This window comes from Condylura cristata, unplaced genomic scaffold, assembly GCF_000260355.1.
Source record: "Condylura cristata isolate star-nosed mole 26May11 unplaced genomic scaffold, ConCri1.0 scaffold00013, whole genome shotgun sequence".
NCBI lineage: Eukaryota > Metazoa > Chordata > Mammalia > Eulipotyphla > Talpidae > Condylura > Condylura cristata.
Genome location: NW_004567114.1, coordinates 18,540,508 through 18,547,530, shown reverse-complemented (window position 1 = coordinate 18,547,530; position 7,023 = coordinate 18,540,508).

Genomic DNA, 7,023 nt, shown 5'->3' with positions numbered 1-7,023 from the left:
ACTTATTGGTGGGTATGTTGTGGTAACATACATCAGAAGGGGTGTGATCTATACCTGGAAGTCATACAGTGTTATAAGCCAAAAAAAAAAAAAAAAGAAAAAATTAATAGAATGAATACCTGTCGCTCAAGTTACTCTTAATAAGCTCACCGGCCTTCAAGCTCCTAAACCTCTTTAGTGGAACCTCCTTTCCTCTGTGATGTGAGACTCTGCTACCAAACCTGATTGTATTTTCCTACTCACTGCAGACTGATTTGGCAGGTCCTGGTGGGGTCTGAGGTTCTGCATTTCCCACCAGCTCCCAGGCTGTAGGCCTGTGGGACCACCCTCTACCAGGTGCTGTCATTCTGGATAGAGGAGCCTGCGCAAAGCTGCAATGCAGCCAGGTATGGGAGATCGCACAGTCCGAATCAAAAAGTGCGCCTGAGACTGTCAGGTGGCACAGGGGGCACAGGGGCCAGCTGCCCACTCCTCTGTGCTCCCTGTGTGGGGCAGGGCATGTTTTTGCTCCTGCATCGTTGTGTCCAGTAGTCACCAAATGAGTTCAGAAGTGGCAACAAGGGTGACAGATCCCAGAGGTTGGTTGATTTTCATAAGGCTTCTGGGGTGGGGCACACAAATAGGAGCCCCTGTGGTTACACAAACTTTTCCTTGGGGTGGGGAAGCAAGCATGTCAACAAACGCATAGTGTAAGGGTGGGATCAGCACCCTTCATGAAGTCACCCTCCCCTGTGTTGCTCTGTTCCACAGGGTGCCGGGGTGAGGACCAGGGTGATCCTACACCCACTTTGCCAGGGGCGTCCACAGGAGGGCCTGCTGGGGGCAGAAGCCCCTTTGGGGACCAGCTCTGCTCCTCCAGTCTTCTGCCCCCTCCTCCAGTCCTTGGCATTCCAAGGAGTCTAACTGCTCGGCAGGCAGTAAGAAAGGCGGGGGCCACCGTGCTGCTTCTCACAGAGGGGCAGGGAGGAGCTACAATCACATCTATTGTCATGAGGGGGTCTGATGAGGCTCATCAGGCTGACTCCCAGGAGCTGTGGGCGTCCTTCTCGCCCCTGCCTCTCCCTTGGGCTCTTTCTCTGTAGCTCTTTTCTCTGGAAGGGCGGCTCAGTTTGCACCTGCTTCTCTGTATCTGGGGGCCCCAGGCTGGGGTCCGGAGCCATGACCCGAATTTCTGCCTATGGACCTGGGGTCAGGAAGGCCACCGGGTCTCCCCACGTCAGACTTGAGCACAAGCAGCTGGGCGTCACAGCAAAGTCACTTCTGCCTTCCCGCCCGAGTGCTGAATTGCCATGGGCTGCGCGTTGGGAGGGGCCACCTTGGCCTTGATGTCTGGTCCCTCAGCATCCGTGGCATCCACTGGCAGGCAGGTCCTTGGGCACTTTGAGCCACTGCCCACCTCTCCTGGAGAAAGTTACCCTGGAACCTCTAACACCGTGTTTGCTTGGGTGATGACCCCCTCCCACTGCCCTTCTCTGCTTGGGGCTTTGTGGGACTTTAACATCCATTATTGTGTCTGATTCTCAGAACTGCAGCTGGATATGGGCCTGTGTCCAGTCTCCGGGTTCTGCTTTAACTCCTGTGTCCTCAGTAGAGTCTGGAGAGATGAGCCCTGGACAAAGTCATGGCAAATTGCTTATAAAGGGACCGTCTACATGGCAGATTGTATGCCTGTGCTCAGTTCTCTCCTCTTCCCACCCCCTTTCTCTTTCTCTCCTCTCTCCATCCTCCCTCTCTCAAATATTAGGTCTGTTTCTAAACATCCTAACGGATCAGGAATAAGGGCAAGCTTCCCTCCCCTTCCTCTCTCCTCTTCCTCTTGACCTCTCATCTCTGTCTTCTCTCCCTCAGCATCCCTCCCCACCTCCCTGATTTTTTCCAACACCAGAACATCAGAGAAGGAGACTCGCAGGCTTGCAGAGGTTGAACAGGCACTTGCCCCTCTCCTGGCCCCTCCTGGGGGTCACGAGCTGGGTTGCATTTCAAGGGGGTGCACCATCTGCTCTGACCTGAGACAGATGGCATCAGCTCCTCTCCTCACTGAGGCTCTGACAATGGGCCTTCCCCGTAGTCCCTCAGAATGGGCTTGACTCTGACAATGGGCTTTCCCTGTAGCCCTCAGAAATGGGCTCTGAGGCACAGAGGACCATGAGGTCAGCCAGAAGCAACTTGTCACCACCTTTCTCCTTCTTCTGTGCCACTATATCCCCTCAAACTAAGGCTCAGCTTTGACCTTCCCCTCAACTTCTAAAACACCTTCAAATAGCTAAAACAGCTTCAGCCTTTCTGCTTTGTGGGGACTATCTGTAGAACTCCACCTGCTCACCAGGGCTTGCAGAGTCCTGGCTCCCTCACCTGGGCAAGTAGGTATCAATTCTGAGTTCATCTACCTGGGAATTCACATACATACACATCATGTTTCACACTAAGTCAAAAGAAATACTATTTTCCTTCCATAAGAAACATGCACTCTCTTTTGCCACTAGAAACATAAAGTTATTGTATTTCTTTTTTCTGTGTATACAGAAGAAACAGATCACCTTTTTTCACTCAGAACTCAGTTGACACAGAGAGGTGGTTGTGTGGGCTATGCTGGGCCAATCAGAATGCTCCCTAAGACTTTCTTCCCCTCAATTTATGGGAAGAGGAACTCTTCCTAGTGGGGAAGCTAGACTCAGGTTGCTCACAGCTGGCTGTTCTTAGAGAGGTATGAACGAGGTATGTAAACTTGATGCTGCTGTACTGCTGAACTAAAGTATTATATGTACACCAGCCAGTCTCCTTCCTTTCCCCTCCTCCTCTCCATCCTCTTACCTTGCTTTAGCTGGCATCAACTGTGATTCTGTCAGTTGCGATTAAGAGCTCTGGTATGGAAACCAACATTCTCAGAAATCCTACCATGTGCTAGGTAGGCACTGTGCTAGGCACTTTATATAGATGTGTGTGTGTGTGTGTGTGTGTATGTATTTTAAAGATTTATTTATTGATGCATACAGAACTGGGGTACAAGTCAGAAGTGCAGGGGCTGTGAGAGGCTTCACCAGAGAGAGAGTGGGGAGCAGATCATGCAGACTGAAATACACTGCTGAGGGGAGCAGTGGGGGGTCAGAAGAGGTCTGCCGCGCCATGTGGGTCACCTCTGGGGCCAGGGATCAAACTCACACTCAAGTGTGTGTGGCCAGCTTTCAGTGCTGTGCTTTAACTCTCTGCACCACCAGGGAGGGCCGGCACTTGTTTCAGATCCTTACACAGTAGTAATGATCACTCTATTTTATAACCTGGGGAAGGGAGATGAACAGGATAGAACATTACCCTGAACACACAGTAAGTAGCAGAGCAGAAATCATGTGCTGTCTGCCCTGAGCTTCCATAATTCTTCCTGTTTTGGCTAATCATTGGCATTTGGGCTTATACCACCAGATGGAATTATTTAACTTCTCTATGAACTTATGTCTGGTTAAACCATCTAAATAAAAGGTCATTGATGGCAGGGATTATTATTTTTTTAAAAAGATTTAGTTATTTGTGCATATAGAACTGGGGTACAGCCAGAGGTGCAGGGGTGGTGAGAGGATTCACCAGAGACAGAGTGGGGAGCAGACCAAGCAGACGGACAAAGTACACTACTGAAGGGAGTAGCAGGCGGGTCAGGAGAGGTCTGCCACACCATATGGGTCACCTCCAGGGTCTGGGATAGAATGCACACTGAAGCGCTGTTGTGCCACCAGGGAGGGCTGATGGCAGGGATTATTATCTACACTTTTCTTGCTAACTCCACTTCCATCTGTGAAAGTGGGCTAGGTGCAGGCTCACTACGCCTTGTTTGCCCACTGCACCTAACCTTGTATGAGGCCCATCATAAATCCTGAACAGACCCTGGCTGAACTTGTGACATATCCATGGTTCTTCATAAAAGGCTTCACAACCCAAGTCAGGGAAGGGTTGACACGGGAGAGTATGCAATTGCATCTGCTGAGCTAACTATGTTCTTTGCAATCACTATAATCGTTTCTCCCCATAAGCTGACTGACTCCAATGAGTCTCCATCATTCTTCCATTCAATATCTGTCCATTCTTATATCCCACAGACATTTTCTGAACATTCATCTTGTACCAAACATATTATAAGATGCAGGATACTTAGTAAATAAGATAGGGCTCTTGCCCTCAAGGATCTGATTTACAATTGTTTTTCAATACCCTGAAGCAGATTGCTCAAAGCGTTGACAAGTTGCTGTTAGATTGTTGAGCACCTCTCTGGATGTTTCATCACTGGGGCTCAAGCATTATCCAAAAGAGGAACGCTGGTCCCTATACTGGCCTTCTTCAGCCAATTTGGCCCCATGTTACCAACAGGGCTACTACAGAACACACACTAGCAGGCGCCATTCACATAGACTGATGAAATTCTCAGTAGTTGAGCAGTCCACAGCTGGTACAGCGGTACACGGCAGCCCTGCAAACCCAGTCAGAACCCATGAGTAATGTTCCTTCCCATTTACAACCGCATTTGTGGAACACTTTGCAGATAACCAAGAATTTCACTTACATTATGTCAGCCCAAATGAGAAGTGCTATTTTGGTTCCCGGAATGCAATTTCTCTCCTCTCTCCTTCACCCATGGGATTCTCTGTTGGCTCTATGAGCTCCCTGTAGCCCCCTCTCAGATGACGACAACCCAATGGAACTGGTGACAATTATGAAGCCCTCAAAACATTACCAGCCCCAGGCTTTCTTCCACCCTACGGCACTTACCTGGAATTGGCTGTGGTCGCAGATGGGACTGTACTGGTGACTGCGAACACACTCCTTGTTTGTCTTTCCAGCCCTGCGATCCTGTCAGTGAAGAGAAGCGATAATAACATGTTATTAAGTTCTTTCTGGGTAATGTAATTCAGGAGTCAGGAGGCAGTTTGGTCATTTATGTCTTTGAAAAGCTTAGAATAATTTTCAGTGTCATTATCCCCATTTTAAAGAGCCAGGCTCCAATATAAAAATATATATCTGGCCATTCCTGTGGGTATATATAGCTACACACGTGCTCTTGGATATGCACATGTGAACACGTGTCCCGACATGTCCGCAGGCACGGGGCTGGGCGGGCTGTGTAGAAATGAACAACTTACATGTCGGCTCATGTCTATGCATAAAAATTCGCTTTTAAGGATCATGGTTTCTATAGTCCAGGTTTTCAGGAGTTAAACATTACTCCTGCCCTCCCTCCCTCATGTTGTGGAGTGTCCATTTTGGCTTGTCATTTATAGTAATTGTAACCAGAAAGAAGAAGAGTCCTGGTGATGATGGCCCCCGGGTGCACAGCGCAGACCTACAGCCAGCATCCCAGACCCATCCTTTCATTACTCATCCCCCACCCCCACCCCCCACCTTCCCTGGGCCCTCACCTCTTTAGGGCTCTGACTCCATCAGCCACAGTCTGCCTGGCAGGCGCCAGTGATCTGATTTCTCGTAATGCCTTGTACCTAGTGTCCCTGCAAAGGGGCAGTCAGGGTGCCCTCCCCTCTTGCTAGTGGAGCTGCTGCCTTGGGTTGTAACTGGAATCTTCCAGTTGGAAGGAAACTGTGCAGTTATGTGAGGCACCTTGCTGCGGATTAGCTGAGGCGATGCGGAGATCAAGGAGTCAAGGGTGGTTGTTTAAATTTGGGATGCTTGGTGGAGAAATGGTTGACAATCCCCAGGTTGGATGAGACCACATGTGAGTGGACATCAAAAGAGATCTGAGACCTGAGGCCTGCGTCAGTCCTGTGTTAGCGTATTTTGACCAAATTTTAAAATCTGAATCAAATCAAGCTTTTACATTACATGACTGCACTTGTCAAAATGCATAGAAGCAAAACCAAAAAGAGATGACACTGACTATCCATAAATTATTCCCCAACAAATCTGATCGTAAAAAATCCAAGTCTTTAGATCCACTTCATTTTGCGGGAAATACTAGGAATAATTGAATGACAAGGTAAGGAAACAAAATGTGGGCCTCCCTACATGACAGCTGGCCTGAGCTCTTCAGCCATTGTCATGGGTGCGGAGGGATGTCCCAGATAAACAGGACTGAAAAGACATAAACAAATGCATTGCATGAAACTTAGTGGATCTGTTTCAAAGAAATAGGTATAAAAGATAATTTAGGTCAGTTGTATAAACTTGAAATGGAGTGATTTTAGGTGATATAATTACTGTCATTTTTGTTAGGAATAATATTGTTCATGTTGAAGTATTTAAGGATGAAAAGTCATGACTTTTTTTCATTTATTTATTTTGAATCAGTGATGAGGCATAAAAGGTTGAAATTTGGTGGATAGCATGTAGGTGTTCTTTGTATTTTTTAAAAAAGATTTATTTATTTATGCATACAAGAACTAGGGTACAGGCCAGAGATGTGGAGGGTGAGAGGATTCACCAGAGACAGAGTGGGGAGCAGGGAAGGCAGATGGAGTGAAATACCCTGCTGAGGGGAGCAGTAGGCAGGTCAGGAGAGGTCTGCCACACCATGTGGGTCAGCTCCCTGGCTGGGGATTGAACTCATGCTGCAGTGGCTTTGGATAGCTTCATTGTGCTGTGCTTTAACCTGTTGCATCACCAGGGAGGGCCCTCTTTTTAGTCTTTACTGCCATGTTTGAAGTCGGAATCGAAGTTACATTGAAATAAGCAAAAACTGGCTGCTGGACTCACACAGCTGTCCTCAGCCCCACCCAGAGTGGATGACGGACTTAGAAAGTGGACCCTCGGCACCTGCAAAGTCTCACTTGTGCTGAAGCCTGCGATTTGGCCATAGTCTGGCTAGGGCCCTGCCTCCTCCCGTCCTCTAAAGCACACATGTGCAACTGAGCCCAGAACCCACACAGGTGGTGGAGTTGAGGCTTCAGTACCCCTCATTTGCTCAGGCATCTCCCGTAAGCCACGAAGGGCCCAACCAAGTACCCCTGTAGTTTTGTGCTCTTGTAATCATCTTTGCAAAAGTAGACATGTCAACGGCAGGTTGTTAAGGCTGCTGTCTCTTCCACTCTG